This window comes from Oryctolagus cuniculus, chromosome 16, assembly GCF_964237555.1.
Source record: "Oryctolagus cuniculus chromosome 16, mOryCun1.1, whole genome shotgun sequence".
In the NCBI taxonomy this organism is placed as follows: domain Eukaryota; kingdom Metazoa; phylum Chordata; class Mammalia; order Lagomorpha; family Leporidae; genus Oryctolagus; species Oryctolagus cuniculus.
The window spans coordinates 68187093-68196947 of record NC_091447.1 but is presented as its reverse complement, the minus strand read 5'-3'; the positions used below and the strand labels follow the sequence as shown (position 1 = coordinate 68196947).

At 41.5% G+C, this 9855-nt stretch overlaps 1 pseudogene; it reads right to left on the bottom strand.

Annotated features, from left to right (window-relative positions):
- Nucleotides 1–1402: 1402 nt before the first annotated feature.
- LOC138845767 (olfactory receptor 7E178-like) lies at nucleotides 1403–2083 on the bottom strand (annotated as a pseudogene).
- Nucleotides 2084–9855: the final 7772 nt, after the last annotated feature.

Sequence of the window (9855 nt, the reverse complement as noted above, 5' to 3'; positions counted from 1 at the left end):
CTGTTGAAATCCTTACTTAAGGTATACTAAGCTGATCTTCTGTATACTAAGATAATCGAAAATGAATCTTGATGTGAATGGAAGGGGAGAGGGAGTGGGAAAGGGGAGGGTGGTGGGTGGGAGGGACGGTATGGGGGGGAAAGCCATTGTAACCCATGAGACGTACTTTGGAAATTTATATTCATTAAATAAAAGATAAAAAAAAAAAAAAGAATTAAGATGATGTTGGCCTCATAGAAGAAGTCTGGGAAGATTCCCTCCCTTTCAACTGCTTTGAATATCTTGAATAGATTTGGGATTAGTTCTTCATTAAATACCTGATAGAATTCAGCAGTGCAGCCATCTGGTCCTGGGCTTTTATTTATTGGGAGGGTTTTATGGTATACCACAAGCAGACCAGTATATTTATTGTGGGAGATCCACAGAAAGGAGAGAGAGAGTGCAAGTGTACCAGTTTGAAGAGATAATGACCGAAATTGGAAACTTCCCAAATATCAAGAGAGAAGTAGAAATATACATTTAAGGAAGCTCCATGAACTCCAATTATAACAAATTCAACACAAATTAAAATTAAACTGTAAATCACAAAGAGGGCCGGCGCCGCGGCTCACTAGGCTAATCCTCCACCTAGCGGCACCAGCACACCGGGTTCTAGTCCCGGTTGGGGCGCCAGATTCTGTCCCAGTTGCCCCTCTTCCAGGCCAGCTCTCTGCTGTTGCCCGGGAGTGCAGTGGAGGATGGCCCAGGTGCTTGGGACCTGCACCCCATGGGAGACCAGGAAAAGCACCTGGCTCCTGGCTCCTGCCATCGGATCAGCGCAGTGCGCTGGTCGCAGCGCGCCGGCCGCGCCGGCCATTGGAGGGTGAACCACGGCAAAGGAAGACCTTTCTCTCTGTCTCTCTCTCTCACTGTCCACTCTGCCTGTCAAAAAAAAATCACAAAGAGAATCATGGAAACAGCAAGGGAAACATGACATCACAGAAATTCAAGATGCTAATGAACTGGAGGCAAGATTTCAGCTTAAATCCTGGGTGCTTGGAAATTATCATACTCAAGCACACATCAGTTCAAGACATCAGAACCTCTGGTAGTGAAATTCAGGCATCAGAATTTTTAAAGCTCCTTAGAGGGTTTCATAAAAAGGAGCAGTGATATGCATTCTCACAGATAACCATACCAAATAAGTTAGAAGGATACATATGGAAATGTGCTTGGAAAGTTCATACAAATTATGGAAAAGATATCAATTTTCAATAACAAAAAAAAAGTGTATTTTATTTTTCCAGGATACCTGATGGTCCATAATGAGCTACAGAAGACTCCCTAGGTACAATATGAGTCAGGTATGCAAGGGTAAAGATATAGTGCTTCCATGAAGAAAGAGAAAAACAGGAAATCTCAGTTACAAGATAAGATGAATGAAAGCCATGAGAGCCTCAAGTGTGATGTAATGAGCCAGGTGAGATTTTAGGGTCTGGATGCTGAGTTTTGCTGCCTTTCCAATCTGTGCTCTAAATAGCTTGCTGACTGAGAAGTCAGTCTTGATGTCCCTGTTCCTCAGGATGTAGATAGAGGGGTTGAGCAGTGGGATGACCACAGTGTACATCACTGAGGCCACTGCACACTTCCTGAAAGAAAGTGAGGCTGTTGAACTGAGATATACCCCAAGGGATGTTCCATAAAATAAACACACAACAGTCACATGAGATCCACAGGTGGAGAAGGCTTTGTACTTCCCACCAGCTGATGGACTCTCAGAATGGAGGAAATGATTTTGTAGTAAGAATAGAGAATCCCTGAGATAGGGAGAAAACCATATATGATGCCAACAAAATATATGGCTGTGTCATGAGTGAAAGTGTCAGAGCAGGTAAGGATGAGAAGCTGGGAAGGTTCACAGAGGAAATTAGAAATGTCATTCGTCTTTGAAGCAGGTAACTTTTAATACCATCACATTCTGCAGCAGGGATTCCAAAAGGCTGGCCACAAAGGACCTGGAAACTAAGAAGCCACAGCGGCAGGGGTTCATGATGACCTGTTAATGCAGTGGATGACAGATGGTGACAAACCAGTCATAGACCATCATGGTCAGAAGCAAAGCATCCATGCATCCAAAGATGATAGAGATTCATCTGTGTCAGGCAGCCCACATAGGAGATGGCTGTGCTGTGAGTGTGGATGTCCACAATCATCTTGGGAATCATGGAGTAAGTGAAACCCATATGTGCCAAGGACAGGTTGCAGAGGAAGAAATACATGGGGGTGTGCAGGTGGGAGTCTGAGCTATTGGCCAGGGCGATGAGCAGGTTCCCGAGCACTGTGCTCAGGTATATGGACAGGAACAATACAAAGAAGAGAGGCTGCAAGGCTGGATCTTCTGAGAAGCCCGTGAGATGAAATTCTGATACTTGTGTCATATTTTATGTTTCAAAACAACCTGGAGTCATTTTGGAAAGGAAAATAGGGCTGGTAAAAGGAAACAGATAAACTGGCATCCAGCACTCTATATGTCTACAAGTCAAGTATGTATGGATATAGCATGAGGGTAACTCTAGTGTTCACAGAATAAGTTGAAGGCAAAGAAAAGGGTTTTCTTGTTGGAATACAGTTGTGAAATTCATGCATTTTTTTCATGTTACAAATTTTCCTTGTAGTTTCTGGGGACACCACTCATATTCACAATTGGTGACCAAATTCTGTCGTCTTTCTCAATGGTGACAAACTCAATCTTCTGAGATCTTTTACGATTCGTTTCTGTGCTACCTCTCTCTATGCAAAAGCTTTCAAGAGTCTCACAAATGTTAGAAAGCCAAGAACATTGGACCTAACAAGTCTATGGTCACAGTCAAATGCAATCTAGTATTTAATAAAAACAGTCTAATTAAAGGAACTTTAAAAACAGTTAAATATGCCTTTTTTTAAAATCTAAGACAATGGTACAAATTCCATTCATTCATAATTTTTATAAGTCATCTACAAAGCTGTGACTATATTGTCTGAACTCCAAACTAAGGCTGATTCTTCACAACCAGGAAATGCTGTTGTGTTGTGTGCCTGTTGTCTTCCAGGGATCTACCCATTCCTGACTTTTCTGACTTCCCTCCCTTGTGGATGTGTGTGCTCATTCTAATATTGTTAGCTCCTTTTCTTGAGAGACAGAGATAAGAGAGAGAGAGAAAGATACAGAGAGAGAGAGAGAGCACGCATGCACTCTCATCCACTGCTTCAATCCACAGATGCCTGAGATGGCTGTGGCTGGAACAAGGTAGAAATTCTGAGTTCTTATTTTTATCTCAATCCAGGTCTCCCATGTGTAGAGACTCAACCATCTGACCACTGCCTGCCAGAATCTGTATTCACAGGAAGCAAAAGTCAGGAACCAGGGCCAGTCATCAACCCTAGGTACTGTGCGGGAGGTAGCACCTTAACCACTATGCTATTTACACTCACTCCTTTTTGCCTCTTAGTGCCATTTAATATATAACTCTAGTCCTTGGCGTGGGCGGGCTTCAAATTTTTGTAAAAGTCACTGCCAAATACACATAGTCATGTGAAGTCGATGACCGCCATGGGAACAATAATGCATTCTGTACCTGTCAATGATTAGAAACAGTGAACTATTAAGAACCACTTGAATTTTTAAAATTTTCTGCAGGTTTCTTTGTATGCTCCTCTTAGAATCTTAATAAATGCCTATATATTACAGCTGTTTACTTTAAACATTTCTAAATTTTTTATTATGTGTTATTTAATGCCTGGCAATACTGCTTGGTTGTTTTTCTGATCATAAACTATTTGAGGTGTGTGATATCAGGAAAGGTCCAAAGACAGCTCTGAGTCCCAAACTTCCTATGCATAATTCAAGGATTTTTATGTCACCACTTCCTGGTACATGAATTTTTCTAACTTCAGCTGCCTAAAGGCAATGTTACTTTACTATTTTGCTAGGTTATACTGTCATTGAATGGTGAAAAAATGCAAAACAGAGAATTCCAGAAAATAATGTAAAGACACTCAATAGTTACTGCCTCTGTAAAATAGCAATAATAATGATCTCCCTTATAGAGCTGTTGTAAGAAAAAATTCTAAAATCTGTTATAAAATTTCTATTCGTTATTTTATTTGAAAGGCAGAGAGATCTGAAGTAAAAATGATAGAGAAAGAGAGACTGATCTTCCATTCTCTGGTTCATTCCCCAAATCCCACAGCAGCTGAGCTGTGCCAGGCCAAAGCCAGGAACAAGGAACCCCAACCATGTCTCCCCAAGTTCTTGGACCATCATCTGCTGCCTCCTAGGCACATTGGCAAGAGGCTGAATTGGAAGAAGAGTAAGCCAAGTCTGGAATCATCGGGCAAAGCAGCTTAACCTGTTTCACCACAATGCCTGCCCCTCTGAGTCAGCAGTAATTTCTGAATTCCTAAATAGTTTTCTCTAAAACTTATCTACAAAGTGCTTGAAGCACACCTGAGTAGAATTCTACACTTGTTGCCCATGAAATGCACAAGTATACATGGATGTTTGGGTTTAAGTCTCTCTGTGAAGTGCTCATGTCTCCTTCAAACACTTTGATTGCTTCCTGTCCTTACCTGAGAGAGGAACATCATTTCATTTGTCTATTTATTATTCTGACAGTTTTTCAAAAATTCTTCTGTCTCCATATCACACACATGAGAATTGCTATAAGACATGTGCATGAAATAGAATTGTTTGAGTTGCAATATTCAGTGCATGGACAATTTTACTATTAATCATTTACATCTGCTGTCCCAATAAAACAATCATTATCAACTACATCCTCTTATTCTCAAGATACACCATTGAATATATATCTCTGGGTTATATCTAGTAATAATTCTCCCATGATTACTCACTGAGATGTTTCATCTTATAGATGGAATAATATTTCTATTTGGCTCCAGCGAAGGCGACACTCCTCTGAGAAGGAAGTTAGTTAGGAAATCAGCGTTTCCATCCCAGATCATTCACCCACTACAGGCACAATGTGTGTGAATCTCTGCACCCCTGTGTGCTTGTATTGTCTACTGGATACAGGAAGAAGAACACACATATCTATAACAGGCGTAGCATCTAAGGAAGTTTAGAACCAAAATATTTGGTTGTTGTGAGGTTTTAAAACACAGAATTTGGGGCTGGCACTGTGACAAATAGGCTAAGCCTCCACCTGTGGTGCCAACTTCCCATGTGGGCACTGGTTCAAGTCCCAGTTGATCCTCTTCTGATTCAGCTCTCTGATTTGGCCTGGGAAGGCTGTAGAAGAAGACCCAAGTGCTTGGGTCCCTGAACCCATATGGGAGACCCAGAGGCAGCCCCTGGCTCCTGGCTTTTTGGATTGGCCCAGCTCCAGCCATTGTGACAGTGAACTAATGGATGGAAGACCTTTCTGTCACTCTCTCTCTGTGTCTATAAGTCCACCTCTCAAATACATAAATAAATCTTTTTTAAAAATAAAATACAGAACTCTCTCATTATGGAGATAGCAAGTTTGTTAGTGTATACCATTGTCCAAGGCACTGGAAGCTACAATGATATCCAACTCAAAAATGGGTCCCACCCCACACAAAATGTTTGCCCCTTCTCTAGGTTTTTTATTCTATATAAAACAACCTCTGCCTTAATTTTTGAATAACTATAAACAATAGTAATGCTGCAGATGCTACTAACAAGATTATAGGACCCATGTTACTGAGTATGGCCAACTATTGTGAGCCAACTAAAGGTCTATTCGTTATTTAACATTTTTTTGATGCATCCTCTGTGCCAAGCAACAGACTAGCATCTGGGGATTCTGAAATGAAAGACTGCTCTTCTCCAAATACAAAGCAAATAAGTTTGTGAGGGTATGGTTATGGTCTAAAATGCTTTTGGATGAATGCAATTATGAGTTTATTTTAATACAAAAAAGCTTTGGGTATAATTTTTTTCATAATTTGTGAAAATGCGCATTATGAAAAACACATGTGTGAATATCAAAAATATTTAGAGCAAAATAAACTCAAAATTTTCACCCTGTTTTTCCATGAACCTTTTGAAGTCCTCTCACTAAGAACAAGGCCAAATGGTCCTTTTACAGAAATAGGAAAGCATTACATCAGGCCAGAAGGCTTTCTTTGAATGATAAGAAAATTATCCTTTAAAATAGTGATCAATAATATCTAAATTGTTCTTTCTTCTTTGATTCATCATTACATACAGATCCCATAGAGGGCATCTATTATCAGTTAAAAAATTACCCAGTGCAGTCCTATCAATGAGGCATCAACTCAGATGACAATGGAGATTCTCAGGGTACTGAAAACCTGCCCTACATCACAGAAATCATCAGTGGAGCAGGCAGGAGTCAAAATGACATTGAAAGTCTCTGGATCCAATTTATCAAAGACCCCCATTTTCTCCCAACCATCAGGGAGCGTTAGAGCACCAGAGATCCAAACCACAGGGTCTACAAGGTCCTTTACAATCCTTCCCAGTCTGCAATAGAAATGGGACCCAAGACCCCAATCTTGTCTCTCTTTTGAGATCAAGTGAGGTGATTACAAGAGTTGGGAAGAAAGTAGATGACTGAAGTGAAATCTTGGAGTGGTGGAGTGTGGGGTGCAGTGGAGAGAGAGAGAGACTCTGATCCCAAGTCTGCTCTCTCTGTGAGCTCAGTCACCTTGTCCCACTGCTGCCTGCTATGATCTCCCAAGAAACCCCAAAGACAGAGCACGGTGAGCAGGATTGTCAGCCTGGAGTGACAGGAAAGAGATGAAAGGCTGGGTTGTCGGGGGAGACTGGGCATGCTCATGTCTGCAGTCAGACAACCTGACTCAGTTGTGGTTTCACCCATTTCTATCTCACAGCCTAGTACAAGTTACACAAAAATGATGTGCTCCTCTCCACTTCTGTAAAATAAAAATAGTGTCTGCAACATAACGTGGGGGATTACATAGATGAGAAGAAGCACGTTGAATAGGACACAGAATTCAGAGCCTGGCCCATAGGAAGCCCTCAGTAAGGTTGGAGACTTTATGGTTACTGCATCCTCTTTTTCCTCCTCATCCCCTTCATGATCATGTGTGAGTGCTCAGGAGTTCAGACACTCATTTGCTCCTCTATCAAGAAGAAAATTCTAGTGAGAAGAAACCAGCAAGAGCTGCATCCAAGTGCATAAGAGAGCTCATTGCATGTGCACAACAAGGCACTCCCTGCCCCAGAAGCAGTATGGCAGAGAGAAAATCTTCAACTCCTAACTTTTCTCGTGGAAGAGAAAGAGCAGGTGGAATGTTCAAAATTCTGTCTCCTCAGAAAGCCCTAGGAAGGAGTCGATATCTGGCCAGACTTGGACACTTACCGTAATGACTGTGCTATGTGGGGAACAGAGAACAAGGGAGGGTACCTCAGAACAACCCCCAGAGGAACTGCAGTGTGACAGGCAGACACCAACTGGAGGAGGAAATGATGCACTCTTGAGGACAATGGCAAAACTCTCTAACTGTAAAACCACACACACACAAGCTCAGAGATGATGCCTCCCCAGAAAAGGCTTGAGGGTTCCCCAGAATGTCCAACATGTCTACCAGTAAAGAACTTTCCCTTCATGAAACCAATCCATAAGGACTGGAAGAGCCTCATTTTTCTTTTTTTTTTTTTTTGAAAGATTTATTTTATTTGAAAGAGTGACAGAGGAGACACAGAGAAAGAGGTCTTCAATCCACTGGTTTACTCCCCGATTGGTTGCACTGGCCGGAGCTAGCCCAATCCGATGCCAGGAGCTCTTCTAGGTCTCCCACATGTGTGACTTGGGCCATCTTCTGTTTTTCCAAGCCATAGCAGAGAGCTGCATCAGAAGTGGAGCAGCCAGGACTTGAACCAGCACCCATATGGGATGCTGGCACTGCAGACATTGGCTTTACCCATTATGCCACAGAGCCAGCCCCTTTTGAGATTTCTAAGATTCCAGTCTCAGCAGAAAAGCAATGCATAGAAACAAATAAGGCATGAAGGACCAATTTTTATCTGTAGAAATGAACCACCTGCCATTTTTTTAAAGAAATGGAGACATTTGATTATCCCACAGCAAGTTCAAAATAACCATCTTAAAGATTGTCAATATGTTAACAGATAACACAGACAAATGAGTAAAACAAAGTATGAACAAAATGATAGAGAGATGTAACTAAAAAGAAGAAACAAATACTGGAGATAAAGAATAAAATAACTAAATTGGAATAAAAATACAGTGTTTGACAGCAGACTGTATCAAGGAGAAGAAAGACTCAGGCATTTTTTGTAACCATACAAATTATCTTTACTGACAGTTATACCTTTAAACTATTTATTTCAGAATAGATTTAAATTTACAAAACAAATCATGAGGTAGAATTACAGGGCATGCTCATATGCCCCTCACTCCTTTTCCTTTATTAACATCTCATATTAATTGCTTTGTCACAATTATTGAATCATACCAACCTTCCCCTGTTTTTAACTCCAAAAAGTGTTTAGTCTTTACAATCACTGCTAGATTCAACTAATCAAAACTTTGTCTTCAGATTGAGTTGGGTTTTTTCAACTATTAAGTTATAAGAAAGAGGAAAAAAGAATGAAGAGAAGTAAAAGAGTCAGAGATTTAAGGGATACTATAAGTGGACCAATGTATGTGTTCTGGGAGGACTAACACCAAAACAAATTATAATCAAACTGTCCAAAGTCACACAAAGAAATAAAATCCTGAAACAGTGAGAGAAAAGCAGCTCATCACCTACAATGAAGCTCCTAAAAAAATTGTTGCCGGTTTTAATCATACACTTAGAATCCTTAGAAATTCTCTTCTCAGTCCTCATACACTTGAAGAAATCAGAGTCTCAGGTGGAGAAGACCAGGCCTGAGTATTGCTAAAGCTCCCTGGTGTTCCCTAAAAATGAGCAGCTCTACACATTCTCACAGATAAGGTAGGGTGATGCACATGTGTCTAAGAGTACATATGAATTTTGGAAAATATGGAAACTGTAAAAACACAAAAAGAGGGGCAGGCATTGCGGCATAGCAGATCAAGCCAACACTTGCAGTGCCAGCATCCCATATTGGCACCAGTTCCAGTCCCAGCTGCTCCACTTCCAATGAATCTCTCTGCTATGGCCTGGGAAAGCAATGGAAGATGCCCCAAGTACTTGGGCCCTGCACCCGTGTGGGAGATCTGGAAGAAGCTCCTGGCTCCTGATTTTGGATCGTGCATCTCTGGCCATTGCAGCCAACTGGGGAGTGAACTGGTCGATGGAATACCTCTCTCTCTCTCTCTCTCTCTCTTTGCCTCTCCTCTCTCTCTCTAGCACTGACTTTCAAGTAAATAAATCTTAAAAAAAAAAAGAGGGCAACACTGGCATTCTGTATGGGAGCCAGTTCTGGTCTTTGTTGCTCCTCTTCAAATCCAGCTCTCTGCTATGGCCTGGGAAAGCAGTCGATGATGGCCCAAGTGCTTGGGCCCTGCACACGCATGGGAGACCGGGAGGAAGTACCTGGCTCCTGGCTTCGGATCAGCGCATCTCCGGCCATAACGGCCATTTGGGGAGTGAACCAATGGAAGGAAGACCTTTCTGTCTCTCTCTTTCTCAATGTCTGTAACTATGCCTGTCAAATAAATAAAGACTTTTTCATCTGTCTAGGATGTCTGCATCACCAACAGGAACCTACAGAAAGCTCCATAGTATCATAGGATTAAGACATGCGGTGGTTAACATGAACAGAAATTCTATAATGCTCCCCACCAAAAAGACCAAAAGGGCCACTTTAAGGCACAATAATGGAGAGAAAAGAGCCTCAAACACCATGGAATGAGAGCGGTGAGATTTGTAGTT